The sequence below is a fragment of the Eulemur rufifrons genome, chromosome 4, assembly GCF_041146395.1.
Source record: "Eulemur rufifrons isolate Redbay chromosome 4, OSU_ERuf_1, whole genome shotgun sequence".
Taxonomy (NCBI): domain Eukaryota; kingdom Metazoa; phylum Chordata; class Mammalia; order Primates; family Lemuridae; genus Eulemur; species Eulemur rufifrons.
The window spans coordinates 1,614,640-1,631,417 of record NC_090986.1 but is presented as its reverse complement, the minus strand read 5'-3'; the positions used below and the strand labels follow the sequence as shown (position 1 = coordinate 1,631,417).

Genomic DNA, 16,778 nt, shown 5'->3' with positions numbered 1-16,778 from the left:
CTGCCTGTTGTGCAGAACCATCTGTCAAACAGGCCCCAGTCTATTCTTCCCCTGCCAACTGATAGTAGGGTACTCCCCATCAGGTGCTGGCTTCGAGACAGAAGGCAGTGCAGGAGAAGAAACCATTGGCATTTAGGTGACTTCTTCCTATAACTTAGTTGTGTTTCAGGATCTGCTTGGGCCCAATCACCTATATGGCACTTTCATTTGACAACAGAGTATTGCTACGCACACTCACCTTATGGTTTGGTTGGTCCGATAATACTCAGCTTATCATAGGCAGCTCGGGTTACACAGTAACTTGTGGCCCATGTCGATCATGCAGTTTCTAGGAAGGCCAAGTAGTAGGCTAAGGGCTGTCTCTCAAAAGGAGAGTAGTTATCTGCAGGTGATGCCATGGCCTTGTTCCAGAATTCTAAAGGCTGAAATATGATGCACTTATTTGGGACTTATAAAGGTCCAAAATATTCCTAACTACCATTGATACCTCAGGAACCACTGGAACTTGATGACCTGGTCTGAGTGACAGAGCAGCTTGCACAGCATCCCGGGCCTGCTGCAGAGTTGTCTCCTGGACCCCCTGGAAACTAGCAGCCTTTCAGGTCATTTGGCAAGAGGGAGGCAGTGATACACCCAGGTAGGGAATATGCTGCCTCCACAATCTAAAGAAGCCTCTACACACTGTGTCTTTTTCCTGGTTGTGGAAGGAGCCAGATGCAAAAACGTACCATTTACCTTAGAAGAGATATCTCAACATGCCCTAGCCACTGGGCCACTAACAATTTCCTCAGGTAGAAGGCCACTAAATTTGAGTCAGATTTATTTCCCATTATCTGACAAGCAAATGGCAGTTTTGTTCCTGGGGGGAAATTCCAATAGAGAGAAAGGAGAAACGCAGACTCATAACATTAAGACAGTCCCAGGAAAAGTTGGGATGGGCCAGCATCTGCAGTTCCTGAGGCCAGAGAAAAAATACACACCCTATATATATGCATTTATTTGTGTATTAAGGCTTCATTTTTCTTATAGTGTATCATATTTGATGGCTTTGGATTGTCCCGGTTGATAACTCCCCCAGGGGTCATATAGCCCTTTTGGTGCAGGTGAAGGAATGCAAGAAGGGGGTGGGTGCGGCCATAGGTGGGGAAAGGAGGATCGCCAGAAAAGGATCACCATCCCCCCTCGAGGGAAGTCAGGTGACAGGTGCCCAAGCAGCCAGTGCAGGTGCCCCAATCAGTATGAAGTTACCCAGTAAGAGGGCACGTGTGATGCCAAGTCAGGAATTGGCAGCATCCCTGGAACAGTCCAGTGAGAACCGAACTCTGTCATCAGCAAAGAGGGCACAGCTGTCCCAGTGTTGGCTGAAAATGAGGGGAGATAAAGAGAGTGAGGATCAGCTGTGGCTCTGGAGGAAACTGACCAACGTGAGGAAAGAGACATTAACAGGAAGTAACCGGAGCTTGACTGTAAACATGGACTAGTGGCGGAATGTTGGCAAAGGCATTACCGGCAAGCTGAAATGTTGGCTGCTCGGTGGGTGGCTGAAATGACCCTGTGATGAACATTTTCATTGACTTTGGTGCAGAGTAGTTGGTGAGTAGGTGTGGAGAAGCCACAATTGAACATGGAACATGAAGCCACCTAGGGCAGCAAGAGCCACCAGATGTACTGAGGCTGAGAAATAAATAGTCACATGGGGATGTAAAAGGATTTGAACAGACTTGGACTTATCAATAGTAGGCTTGGAGTTGCTTGATTATGAGCAATGGCAGGCCGGAATGGGACAGGATCTAAATTACTCAGAAACAAGTAGTAAGGTCTGAAGACACTGGGTGTGCAGGAGGTTATGACGTAGGTGTAAATCTGGATATTGGAGATGGCCCAGTCAAACCTAAGTTTTGAGTCCTATCTGTCCCAAATGGCTGGCAAGCACAACTGAGGTGTCAAGTGTTTCCAAGTGGTAGAGGTTGTAGAAACAGCGATGGAGGTGGCCTAAGAGAAAGTTAAACTAATTGTGGCCTGAGGCTGCCTTCCTGCTTTAATCTTTAAGAACAAAACTGCAACCTAACTTAATATATAAAGAAACCATAAACCCAATTGAGGAGTATGTTTCGTGTAGATAATAGCTGAGTCTTGGGCACTAACAGCAACCAACCTTCAGCCACCCACAGGCTGCCAATTGTTCAGACCTGCCGCGAAAAGGCCAAGGCCGAGCTGTAACCAGCGAAGCTGTCTCTGTATCTCATTTGTGTTTGCTGTCTCTAAATACTCTCTGCCCACATTGTGGAGCAAATCTTTGACCTCTTCTGTCCCAAAGGCTGCCTGACGTGTAAATTATTCATTGTTCAATTAAACTTTGTTAAATTTAATATTTCTAAAGTTTAAGACTGGTGAGAAAATGCACCTGTAAAGGTCTTGCTAGGTCAAGATGTAGTCAGGGTTGGTGGGACAGTCTATGTGACCATGCGAATGAAAGACAGAAATTGTAACATGAGAGCGTCTTTCAGCAGGTGGAAAAATTGGTGTGTAGTCTGGAAGGGCATGAAGCAGTCACCAGGGCCAGAAGTCACACATGCTGTTGTGCATGAGACAGCTCCGTGCAGATCGGAAAGATGTAAGCTGCGTCAGGGACTGGCTGAGTGTTGCAAAAGTTCTAGCCTATAAAGTTGTCCTAGCAGTAGAGGAGTCTCCAGAAAAGCTAAGAATAAAGGTGAGGAGGTGTCCGTGGAAGCTGATCCAGCCTGGAAGCTTTGCCATGTGGTGGAAGAAAGCAGACTCCCTATAGGCAGGGAAGAAGCTCTGTGGCAGAGAAAAGCTACCTGTGGTCAAGCAGGTAATGGTGTTAGCCAGCTGCATTGTCAGATGACAGAGTTCATGGGGGTGGGAAAAAAGTAGCAGTAAAGTCTCAGTTTCTGTTTATCACAAGGAAAGACATGGGTGCCAGGGGAAAGGTGTCATGAAGTCAATGTTGCAATAGGTGTCCTTCTCTGCTATTAATTCTTGGAATTCTGTCAGTTAAGCCGTTTAGGCAATGCAGTGTCAAAAATCAGAGTAAAAATGGTCAAATGTAGGAGTCCCCCTTGTAGATACCACAATAAGAAAAGTCAGTTCAATAAAAAAGGGACCCTGCGTCAGCCCAGTCCTGACAGGGCAGGAGTAGTTGCGTCCACAGGGTCTGTCGGGGTCCAGTGGCAGCCTCTGCATGAGGAATGTGGGGGCACCATTCCAGAGTTTCTGATTGGGACCATAAGTGGGAGCACAGCCCACAAGCTTGCTGACAGAGCAGTAGGAGCAAACATCAGGGCCTTTCTTCCAAGACTGGGGATGCATCACTTCTCGGCCTTTTGGCTAAGATCAAGTTTTGTATCTGTTCTTATCAGTTTAATATCTGATATGTCCTCTATGCAAGACTGGAGATGCTAATCATGTTGCCATTTAAGCAGGATGAGCAGAGTCCTGTCCTCATTAATCAGTCGTTGCTGTATTATTGGGAGGAATTACCACTGGGGTACTTGGCACAGCAGGGATAGTTTGAGTCTAGGGTTTGTAGCAGAGAAGATGGAATCAGTAACCAGGCCTCACAGTGGAGGCTAATCTAATTTTTATGCCTCCTCAAAATTTAAATATTTATGATGATGAATTCAAGTATAAGTATAATAGGCATGTTTTCCAAAGTTGAAGGCTAAATGTCAAAAAGAATGTTCCAGAATCCTTTGATATGAAATATGAAAGTGGAAGTCACTGGATCTCAGATGCATTCATGTAAACTAACTCTTCTGGCCAAATTAGAAATAATGTCTGGTTGTTATCCTACATATTACCTACCATATTACTGGTGGAATCACCCTCAGTATTAGATATTTTCATGCAGTTTTGCTGTGTCTAATAACAGCTGTGATGATATCGGAGAAAAGACTCTTTATAGCTCAAAAGCATCTTTTTAAAGGAACATAGAAAACAAGCAAAGTGGATACATAGAATTATGCACCTGCTGGTGGGAAGGTAATTTCAAATATAGACATGGAAAATAAAAGTCAACCACTTCTTATCCTGCATGGAAACAACGCACAGTATTTTATTTGTAATTTAGGTAACAGAACTAAGATTTTATGTAGCATTTACAAAATTTTATATCATAATGCAGGATTTCATTGCTCTTTATCAGTCTTCCCTGAATTTGTATATATAGGCTTCTATGATAAAAGTGGGGTAAATATACTGACACTGCTCTAGGGCTCTCCATTCTTTTTTTTTTTTTTTTTGAGACAGAGTCTCACTTTGTTGCCCAGGCTAGAGTGAGTGCCGTGGCATCAGCCTAGCTCACAGCAACCTCAAACTCCTGGGCTCAAGCGATCCTCCTGCCTCAGCCTCCCGAGTAGCTGGGACTACAGGCATGCGCCACTATGCCCAGCTAATTTTTCTATATATATTTTTAGTTGTCCATATAATTTCTTTCTATTTTTAGTAGAGACGGGGTCTCACTCTTGCTCAGGCTGGTCTTGAACTCCTGACCTTGAGCGATCCACCCGCCTCGGCCTCCCAGAGTGCTAGAATTACAGGCGTGAGCCACCGCGCCCGGCCTAGGGCTCTCCATTCTTAACCAAACCCTCATATACCCTGATAGGGCCCATGGCCTTTATTCTCAAAATGAATTAAAATCAAAATGAAAATTAAAAACTACCTAACTCTATTTAAATAATGAGAAATGTTTTCTTCTTATGACATACATTTCCTTTCAATGTACAATAAGAGACTTTTAACAGTTTCTTCGCTATCCAACCAAGCCAAAGTAAAATTCAAAATAATCAATAAATTGCAAAATTTAGAAATTAACTTTGATTTTTTCTCTAAGTTTTTAAAACTTTCCAGTGTTTAAAAATGCTACAGTGTTCATGGCATAGTTTACTCTGGTTTAAATATCTGCTCCAAAATTGTATTGGAAAATTAATGCCCAATGCAGTAGTGTTGAAATGTGGGAACTTTAAGAGGTGACCAGGTCATGAGGTCTCTGCCCTCCTGAATTCACTAATACTGTTGCCAGAGGAGCAGTTTAGTTATCACAGGATGGGGTTTCTGATAAAAGAAGGAGTCCTTCTGTCTCCCACTTCCTCCCCTCCTTGCCATCCCCTTCCACCATGAGATTATGCAGCATGTAGGCCCTCATCAGATGTGGTCCCTCAGTCTTGGACTTCTTGCCCTCCAGAAGCACGAGACAAATAAATTTCTTGTCTTTATAAATTACCCAGTCTCCAGTTTCCTGTTATAGCAGCACAAAATGGCCTAAGACACAGTCCTCATTTATAGTACATGCTAAGTAGGAAAACATCTGAAAGGATAATGGAAAATTACTACAAAATAGTCCTAATGCATTGCGCTGGAAGGGTAGGGATCAGCAAAGTTTTCTAAATTATTTTGTAAATGAAGTCGAAGTTTATGTTTTAAATTATCGTGATGTTCAATAACAGAATGCAATTAAGATTGCCTATCAGCTGACATTAAGATAGGGACATTACCCTGGAGTACCCAGATGGGCTCAATGTAATGAGAAGAATCTGTAAATGTGTAATCAGGAGGCAAGAGACTCAGTGTCACAGGGATATAACATAAGCACAACCACTGCTGGCTTTGCAGGTAGTAGGCAGACAGGAGCCAAGAATTGCAGGTAACTTTGAGAAGCTTGGGACAAAATCCAAAACCAAGAAACCCAAGAAAATGGATTCTCATCTAGAGCTTCCAGAAAGGAATTCAATCTTGCTGACGTCTTCCTTCTCCTCCTCCTTCTAAGACAAATTTTGGTCTTTGGCACTTAGGAATGCAATATGATAAATATATGTTGTTTTAAGGCTCTAGGTTTGTAATAATTGTCTAACTCAGATTATCATCACATTTTATGAGAACGTTTTTGTAAACATCACCTTGATATTAATAGAATGTTTTCTCCTTTGTGTCAGAATAAATTAAATTTCATCAAACTGTGGTAAAAACTCCATTATATCTACAAAGAAAAAGTTTTAGGAAATATCAGAATGTTAAAAACCCAGAAAAGATGTAATGGACCTAAGATTTTTTTGTTAATTGTTAGACTTGGTGATTCTTTTTCCTTTAACATAAATTTAATTCAGTTCATTTGTGCAAGCACCATTGAGTAATTTTTGTATGCTGAATCTAATTTTAATCAGAAAAGTAGAATATTAATAAATGCTTCCAAGTAGTGAGGCTGAGGTGTTGTAGGAGCATAGCTAATGGACAGCTGCACAGGCTTGGTTGTGCTTGAGATGGTGTTAGGTGTATAAAAACTACATAACATAAAAAATAATATAGAGAGGCTGATTATTGACAAATTTGTATGAGCTAGTTAGGGTTACTCAAGGATCATTGGGTTGAATAAAAATGATGGTAGTGGTAATAATTTTGCCTATAAAAATAACAGATTATCTGAGTTCTATTGTGTTTTTCATAAAACAAGGTATGTTTCTTTTTTGCTGTTAAAATGAGAAAACTTTCCACTTATGTTACCATTATCAAATGTCTTTTTTTTCCCGAGTAGGCTTCTTAGCAAACACTGTCCTCCTTCTCTGTGCATCTCCACACTCCATCTTGAATGTAGGCCTACGCCCACTGATGTGACCAGCAGTGACTTGGCCCGTTACTACATACAGCGATGTTCCTCATTGAAGTTTTTACAGTATTTTCAGAACTGTCTGACTCACTGGATTTTCAAAATGTCTTCAAAGGTGAGGCATTTTTCTACCTGATCAGGGTGATGAGAAATTTCTCCATCTGCACCACCTGCGTCCTGAGCTTGCTCCAGGTCATCACCATCTACCCTAGCACCTCCTGGTTTGCCAGGTTCAAAAAGAAATTCAAGTGTTACATCTCCTATTTCTGTTTCTTCCTCGGGTTTCTCTGTGTGTCTTTCAGTAATAACCTGATCTTCTACACTGTGAGATCTTCCAACTGGGCCCAGACCAATCTAAGGATTCTCACTAAATACTGCTCCCTTTTTCCCAGAAGTTATATGAACAGGAGTCTGTGTTCAATGCTGGCACTCAAAAGAGATATCTCCTTTTTTGTAGGAAATATGGTTCTGTAGTGCATTCATGGTGATTCTCTTGTCCAGGCATCAGAGGCGATCCCACACCTTCACAGCACCAGCCTCCCCCCAGGAGCCTCACCAAGGATAGGGCCACCCAGACCATCCTGCTACTGGTGAGTTTCTTTGTCGTTATGTATTGGTGGACGTCATTATTGCACCCACCTTACTGTGTTATGTGGGTATGACACAGTCATCCTAGGTGTCCAGAATGCTGTGGTCAGTCTCTATGCCACTGTCTGTCCCTTGATAGAAATGTGTTCTGATAAAAGAATAAAATATATTCTGCAAAATATACAATCAAAGCGCCATTAATTTTTAACAAAATAGTGATGAAAAAATCTATAGATTCTTCTACAATTATTCAAGTAGTATAGGATTTGTTATCGGATTTAAATAAAATGTGTAGAATTAAAATATACAGACACACACATACACACTCACATAATCATTTTTTATTTTGATGCTGCCAAAGGCTATTTGGCCTCTCTACTTCAATGTTCATCAGTGTTTGATATTCCCATACCCAGTCTCATATTCTTTAATTTTCACTTTTAACATTACATACAAAACATTACTTTTCTCTTAAAATACAGTCCTAGGAAGCTCCTATTTGTAACTAAATCACTTGGTGTTTTTACCTTTGAAATTATTTTAATTTATCCATTTTTGTTAACGTTATTTTAGTTAAGCATTCAATTCTAAGTTTAATGATAGTTTCTCTCAGCATTGTTTATATTTCTATTTTTAGCTTCACATACGCTATGGAAATTTTGTTCTCATTTTCATAGGTTATCTTTGTTCTCAGTCATTTTCAGTGTTTCCCTCTTGTTTGGTGTTATACGGCTTGAATACTATTTTGTTTATGCCTTTTTAAAAAATTATTCTCATTTTGACACACTGCATTTTTTTAACTCAGTGGATTTAAGGATTCATGGATTCATGTCTGGTTTTGAATTTTAGAAACTTATACGTAATCAATGCCTTGACTATTACCTTGCATTTTTTTATATATCTAGATAAATAAAGAGATGTGGGCCATTTGTTTTTATTATTTGCTTCATCTATGTATATTTGTATTTCCCATAATGTTTCCTTTTTTTACTATATTTGACTATGTTGCATTCAATATTTCAGTTTACAAACCTCATTAGTCAGTATAATTTAGTATTTCATCCATATCTTGTATATTAAGTTACTTAATTATATTTCCAATTGTTTACTTTCTATTTGGCTCTTTTAAAAACTTGGCTTGTCTAGCTTATAATTTCTTATTTTTTCCACATTATATGTTTTTTCCACATTTTATATTTTTTCCTATTGGATTGACTTACACATTTTAACCATTATTGCTATATCTGAAATTTATGTGATATTGAATTGCTTCTGACACTCATCCTAATAATTTATTTCTTTGTTTGCAACATAAAATTATAATTTGTTTCTTATATAGGAGAGATTTTTCATTTGGGATGTCTGCAGTCAGTGTTAAAAGAGTAGATTTTTAAATGTTTATACCACAGAAAACTACAAATATGTGAAGTGATGGCTTTGTTATTTAGCTTAATATTTTCCCAATGTAGACTTACACCAAAAGATCCCATTGCACCCAACATATACCACTATTTTTTAATTAAAAATAAAATTTTTTCAAAGTTGATTATTTTTTCCAATGAAGCTTTGAGCTATTCATTTTATATTCTTGTATTTTAAGCCTAAATATATTTAATGGCTTAGAATAGTGCCTAACATATTGCGTGTCCTGAATGCTAACCACACTTATTGTCAAATTATCTCTTGTACATATCATTCTTCAAATACAGTATTATTTTGTATTTTTCCTTATTAAAAGTTTTTTTCTCATCCAGATATTGCTAACAAAAAATAAGAGGCAGCCTTGCTTTCCCTGATTTATAGATTTCAAAGTCCAATGGCAGTTTCACTAGTTTTTCATATATCTCACTTAATAAATGTGAATGTTTCTGTATGTTGGTTTTTTTATTTCAGAATATTACTAGGGTATAAATGATTAGGTTATATATATTGCCTTTGCACTTCCTGAGCCAGAGCTAGAAGCATGCCCCTCCCCCATACAGTGTGCACCTCACCCATCAGGAATGAATATACCCATTCCCTCCTCCCTGCCCCAACACCAAATGAATGTTTCTTATGTGCACATTAGTCTTGATCACTAAGTACAGAATTTATGGTGAGTGAGTACCTGTGGTGATTGTTTTTCTATTCTTGTGATACTTCACTTAGGAGAGTGGGCTCCAGCCCCATCCAGGAAAATACAAGAGGTGCTAGTTCACCACCATCTTTTTGTGGCTGACTAATACACCATGGTACACATATCCCATATTTTATTAATGCACTCCTGTATTGATGGGCACTTGGATTGTTTCCACATCTTTGCCATCGTGAATTGTGCTATTATCAACATTCAGGTCCAGATGTCTTTGTTACACAATGTCTTTGTTCCTTTTGGTATATGCCCAGTAGTGGGATTTCTGGATCAAATGGTAGTTCTACTTTTAGTTCTTTGAAGTATGTCCATATTACTTTGCATAGAGTTTGTACGCTTTTGCAGTCCCACCAGAAGTGTATGAGTGTTCCTATCTCTCTGCATCCATGCCAACATTTATCCTTTTGGGACTTTTTGATAAATCCATTCTCACTGAAGTTAAGTGATAGCTCACTGTGGTTTTGATTTGCATTTCCTTGATGATTGGACATGTTGAGCATTTTGTCATATGGTTCTTGGCCATTCGTCTATGTTCTTTTTTTTTTTTTTTTTTTTTTGAGACAGAGTGTCACTTTGTTGCCCTGGCTAGAGTGAGTGCCGTGGCGTTAGCCTAGCTCACAGCAACCTCAAACTCCTGGGCTTAAGCGATCCTACTGCCTCAGCCTCCCGAGTAGCTGGGACTACAGGCATGCACCACCATGCCCGGCTAATTTTTATATTTTTTTTTAGTTGGCCAGATAATTTCTTTCTATTTTTTAGTAGAGACGGGGTCTCACTCTTGCTCAGGCTGGTCTCGAACTCCTGACCTCGAGCGATCCACCCGCCTCGGCCTCCCAGAGTGCTAGGATTACAGGCGTGAGCCACCGCGCCCAGCCCGTCTATGTTCTTTTTAAAAGTTTCTGTTCATGTTTTTTGACCACTATTTAATGGGGTTGTTTGATTTTTTTCTAGCTGATTTTCCTGAGTTCTATATACATGCCATGTATCAGCCTTTTATTAGATGTATAGCATGCAAATATTTTCTCCCATTCTGTAGGTTGTCTATTTGCTCTAGCGAGAGTTTCTTTGGCTTTGCAGAAGCTTTTAAATTTGATCGATCCCATTTATTTATTTTTGTTGATGCTATCGTTGCTTTTGTGGTCTTCCTCATAAATTCTTTGCCTAGACCAATGTCTATAAGAGTTTTTTCAATGTGTTCTTCTAGAATTCCTGTGGTTTAATTCCTAAGGACTAAGTGTGTTATCCATCATGAATTGATTTTTCTGAGAGGTGAGAGGTGTGGATCCTGTTTCAGTCTTCTACATATGGCCAGCACCATGTAGTGAATAAGCATTCTTTTCCCCAGTGTTTGTTTTTCTCTGCTTTGTCAAAGATCAGAAGGCTATATGAGGATGGTTTTATATCTGGGTTCTCAGTCCTGTTCCATTGGTCTCTGTCTGTGTTCTTGAGCCAGTACCATGCTGTTTTGTTTGATATAGCCTTGTAGTATAGCTTGAAACCTGGTTAATTGATGTCTCCCAATTTTTTCTTTTTGCTTATGGTTGCTTTAGCTATATGGGCTCTTCTCTGGAGTCATACAAACTGTAGAATTAATTTTTCTAGATCTGTAAAAAATGATATTGGTATTTTATTAGGGATCACATTGAATCTGTAAATCACTTTGGGTATTACAGACATTTAAACAATGTTGATTCTGCCAACCCATGAGCATGGTATGGTTTTCCTTCCTTTTATGTCCTTTGGTATTTCTTGCTGTAGTATTTTAATGTTCTTCCTGTAGAGGTCTTTCACCTACTTAGTTACATATATTCCTAGGCATTTTATCTTCTTTGTTGCTATTGTGAAAGGTACTGAGTCTTTGATTTGGTTCTCAGTTTGTGTTTGGTGTATAGGAATGCTACTGATGTGCGTATGTAGATTTTGTAACCTGAGATTTTGCTAAACTTCTTTATCAATTCCAGTAGTCTGTTGGCAGAATATTTGGGGTTTTCTAGACATAAGATCACATCATCTGCAAAGAGCAATAATTTGACCTCTTCTACCCCCTTTTGGATGTCCTTGATTTCCTTCTATTGTCTGAATGCTCTTGTGAGAAATTCCAGCACTATGTTGAAGAGAAATGATGATAAAGGGCAACCTTGTCTGGTTCCAGTTCTGAGCAGGAATGCTTTCAATTTTTCCTTGTTTATTATTATGTTGGCTGTGGGTTTGTCGTATGTGGCTTTTACCATTTTGACGTAAGTCCTGTGTATGCCTATTTTCTTAAGCGTTCTTATCTTAAAAGGGTGCTGAATTTTATCAAATGCTTTTTTTGTATCTATTGAGAGGATCGTTTGGTGTTTTTTACTTCTGTTTATATGTGAATTACATTTATAGATTTACATATATTAAACCATCCCTGCATCTCTGGAGCGAAGCCAACGTGGGCATTTTGGACTTTTTTTGATAAGGACCTGAATTTTATTTGATAGGGTTTTATCAAGAATACTTGTATCTATATTTCTAAGGAATATTGGCCTGTAGTTTTCTTTTTTTGTTCAGTCCTTTCATGGCTTTGCTATCAGGGTGACATTGGCTTCATGAAATGTGTTGGGGAAGATTCCTTCCTTCTCAATATTGTGGAATAATTTCTGTAGTATAGGCACCAGTTCTTCTTAGTAGGTCTGGTAGAATTCAGCTGTGAAACTATCTACTCCAGGACATGTTTTTTTGGGGAAGGATTTTTATTGCTGCTTTAATTTCTGTACTTGATATTGGTGTGTTCAGGAATTCTATTTCTTCCTGATTGAGCCTAGAGAGGTTGTGTGTTTCTAAGAATTTGTCCATTTCCTCCACATTTTCAAGCTTATGTGCATAGAGATTTTTATATTATTCAGAAATGATATTTTGTATTGCCTGATATCAGTTGTAATTTCTTCTTTTTTTGTTCTTGATTCAGTTTATTAGAGTCCTTTCTTTTCTGCTTCTGGTTAATCTAGTGAGAGGTGTGTCAATTTTGTTTATCTTTTCAAAGAACCAACTTTTTGTTTCATTAATCTTTCATATAGTTCTTTGGTTTGGACTTCATTTAGTTCTGTTCTGGTCTTGGTTATCGCTTTTCTTCTGCTGTGTTTGGGACTGGTTCGCACTTCTTTATCCAGTTCTTTGAGTTGATTCATCAGATTGTTGGTTTGTGATCTTTCAATCTTTTGGATGTAGGTATTTAAGACTATGGATAGTCCTCTCAGGACTGTCTTAGCTGTGTCCCAGAAATTTTGATAATTTGTGTCCTCCTCATCATTTAATTGAAAATATCTTGATTTCCATGTTAATCTCCTCCTTGACCCAATAATCATTCAGCAGTAGGTTGTTTAGTTTCAATAACTTTGTGTAGAGATGAGTGTTTCTGCTGGAAGTGATTTCTAATTTTATTCCACTGTTGTCTTAGAAGATGAATAGTATAATTTCTATTTTTTAAAATTTCTTGAAACATGTTTTGTGGCCTAGGATGTGGTCAGTCTTAGAGAGTGCCCCATGAGATGATGAGAAGAATGTATACTCAGTGGTTTTGGGGTAGAAAGTTCTGTAAATATTTGTTAGTCCCATTTGTTTTATAGTTCTGCTGAAGTACAATGTTTCTTTGTTTATTTTCTGTTTGGAAGATCTCTCCTATTCCATCAGTGAGGTATTGAAGTTTCCTGATATTACAGTGCTATTGTTTATTATTTTGTTTAGCTCAAGTAGGTTTTGCTTTATGAATCTGGGCACACCTTTGTTGGGTACATAAATATTTATAATTTTTATGTCTTCATGTTGAATTATTCCCTTTACCATTATATAATGACCATCTTTATCTTTCATTTCTTTTGTTGATTTGAAGACTACATTATCTGATATGGAAACTGCTATATCAGCTTTCTTTTGGTTTCCATTTGGATGGAATATTCTTTTGCATTCCATCACCTTCAGTCTGAATGAGTCCTTGTGGGTAGATGTGTTTCCTGAAGACAGCAGATATTTGGCTTCTATATATTTATCCATTCAGCCAGTCTATATCTCTTCAGTGGATAGTTCAAGCCATTCACATTTATTGAAACAATTGATAAGTGGGGTGGATTTCTGTTCATCCTGTTGAATAGAACTTTGTTGCTTTCTTTTATGCCTTGAGGCATTGTGGTGTCTGACCTTTGACCTTTAGCTTTTAGATGATTTTACACTGGAGTCTATTGTTCTGATCCATGTGTAACAGAGTTCTGAATAGTTCTTGCAGGTCTAGTGTTGTTTTGACAAATTCCCTCATCTGTTTGCTTGTATGAGAATGTATTTATTTCCCCCTCATATATGAAAGTTAGTTTTGCAGCATACAAAATTCGAGGGTGGGCATTATTCTGTTTGAGAAGACTGAGAATGGGGCCCCAGTATCTTCTAGCTTTTACGGTCTCAGTTGAGAAATCTGCAGTTACATTGATGGGTTTTGCTTTGTAAGTCACTTGCTGCTCTCACCTTCTGGCTCATAGGAGGGCTTCTTTCGTGTTTATTTTGTCCAGTCTGATGACTATGTCTTGTGATGTTTTCCTCTTTGTGATGAATCTCCCAGGACTCCCTTGAGGTTTTTGTACCTGGATATCTAGATTTCTGGAAAGGACAAGGCAATTTCCTTCAATTATTCCCTCAAATAGATTATCCAACCCATGTGTGTTTTCTTCTTCACCCTCATGGATAGATATGATTTTTATGTTAGGCCTCTTTACATACTCATGTATTTCTTGTAGGCTTTGCTCTTTTCTCTTATTTCTCTCTTCTATCTCTGTGACTGACTTGTTGAATTGAAAGATATTGTCTTCAAGCTTTCAGATTCTTTCTTATGCTTGATGTAACTTATTCTTAAGGTTTTCCACTGTGTTTGGTAATTCCTTAAATGAGTTTTTCATTTCCAGAAGTTCTGTTTGATTTTTAATATTTCAATTTCATTAGTCAATTTTTAATTCATTTCTTACATTTTTTTGTGGTTTCTTTGTGTTGGGTTCCCACTTTATCTTGCATTTCATTGAGCTTACTTACAATCCATGTCTAAAGTTCTTCATCTGTCATTTCAATGTTATGATTTTGGTTGGTATTCATTGCTAGAGAATGGATGTTCCCATTTGATTCTTCATACTTCCAGAGTTCTTTTGCTGATTCCTTCTCATCTGGAGCAGCTATTCCTTCTTACCTTTGTATTTTCTTTTGTATAGATAATGACATGCCCAGTTTAATATCTGAGCCAGTAGGTGGTGCTTATGGGAAAGAATTGACCATATTCTGTATCATGGGTCAGTAAATGCAGTAAAAGGGCATGCAAATGGACCTCCCTGTCAGTAGGTGGTCCTTGCTGGGAGGAAAAAGCTTCTGTTTTATTTTTGGGTCCTGTAACCAGCTCTAGTTTCTCAGGAAAAGCACTCTTTTGCCCTAGGTGGTGGATGTGATCCTGGAATTTCCAGGAGTGTTCTTATTCTCCACCTCATAAATATGAGTTTTAAGTAATTAAATCATATTCATATTCATTATCCTAACAATGGAGAGAATTTTGAGCCACTTACGGGTTGGGCTAAAGACTCATTCTTTGATTCCAGCTGATTCCATGTAAAGTGCCTAGAATATTAATTTTTATGAAATACAACAAAATAGAAATAAATGTATTGATGCCACAAATTATGAAAGTAAACTAAAGAAATTCATATGAATAGACATATATAATGAAATAAAATATATAAACAGTCATATAATAATAAAAAGAAAAGAATTAAAAATATTTCCATATAGAAAAGTTCAGTATCAAATTTGTTAAACTGTAAAATCCATCAATATTTAATGAAGAATTAATATTAATTCTTCATAAAAACATTCAGCAGAAGATATAACAGTTCTCAACTCCTTCATTAGCCAGCAAACCATGATGCTAACACCAGACAGAAGTATCACAAGTAAAGAAGAATATGGGCCAATATTCCATATAAAGATAGACACTGAAATCCTCCTAAATACTAGCAAATTGAACTCAGCAACATATAATAATGATTATATAGTATGACTAAGGATTTTTTCACAAATGCAATGTTAGATTATTATTCAAAGATCAACCAATGTATTGCAAAATATTATTTTTTATTCAGGTACGCACAGGAAAGTTTATTTATTGTGTACGGTGTATGCCTTCATTGTCACATTACAGCCTAATTCTCTTAGAGAACTCTAGTTAAAAAAGACAGAGTCACAAATTTCAAATTGAAAGTCCTTTAAAATAATACCAAAAATTATTTTTCCCTCATTCATAGAATCAAGGTAAAATTTTGCAAGTTCATTCTTTCAAAGTGAAATTTCTGACATTTTGAATAATATTGTAAATTCATTTAAGAAGTTCAACATTGAGACAAAATTATATATTATGTAATAATGATGCAAATTCAAAGTTTGGTGGCACAAACCATTGTGGTATGATCAATGTTCTTACTAAGTAAAGAAACCTATGGAATAGAAATATATGTGGAATTAGCCACAAGCACATTATTTACATTGTGTCTATCCAAACAAGCCACAATATTCTATAGTCAAAATAAAAACTATTGTTGGCAATATTTCTGACAATATTTTTCAAATTTAGTTAAAATAATTCAACTTAAAATTTTTTGTTATGTAATTGACTTTCACTATAAAAAAACTATAAAGAAAAAGAAGTATATGCTGTTCTACCCATCATCAATCAAATGCTTAAGCCTTATGTAAGTCAACATAAATGTTCCATAAAGTTATTGAACATTTTTGGTAAATAAATTCTCTGAATTTTCATTGTTTTGGTCCAAATCATTTGGCACTCTCTTATTAAAATTATTTTTTTCTCAGCTTATTATGGGGGTTCGGGTTATGTATATTGTGCCCCCGATCCCCCCCGAGACAGAACTTCAAGCGTGTCCATTCCCCAGACAGTGTACGTCGCACTCATCATATATGTGTATGCCCATCCCCTCCCCCCACATCTGCCCGACACGAGATTAATGTTATTCCCAAGTGTGCTCTTAGGTGATGATCAGTGAAACCAATTTGATGGTGAGTACATGTGTGCTTATTTTTCCATTCTTGGGATACTTCACTTAATAGAATGGGTTCCAGCTCTCTCCAGGAGAACCAAAGAGATGCCATATCGCCATTATATCTAATAGCTGAGTAATATTCCATGGTATACATATACCACATTTTATTAATCTATTCATGTATTCACAGACACTTGGGTTGTTTCCACATCTTTGCAATTGTGAATTGTGCTGCTATAAACATTCGGGTACAGATGTCTTTTTTATAGAATGAGTTTTGTTCTTTTTGGTAGATGCCCAATAATAGGATTGCTGGATTAAATGGTAGGTCTACTTGAATCTGTTTAAGGTATCTCCATATTACTTTGCATAGAGGTTATACTAGTTTGCAGTC

General features: G+C 37.6%; 2 pseudogenes; one reads left to right on the top strand and one right to left on the bottom strand.

Annotated features, from left to right (window-relative positions):
- The window catches only part of LOC138382887 (zinc finger protein 737-like), a 59,595-nt pseudogene that overhangs the window by 20,116 nt on the left and 22,701 nt on the right, over window positions 1-16,778 (bottom strand).
- LOC138383140 (U2 spliceosomal RNA) lies at window positions 3,329-3,507 on the top strand (annotated as a pseudogene).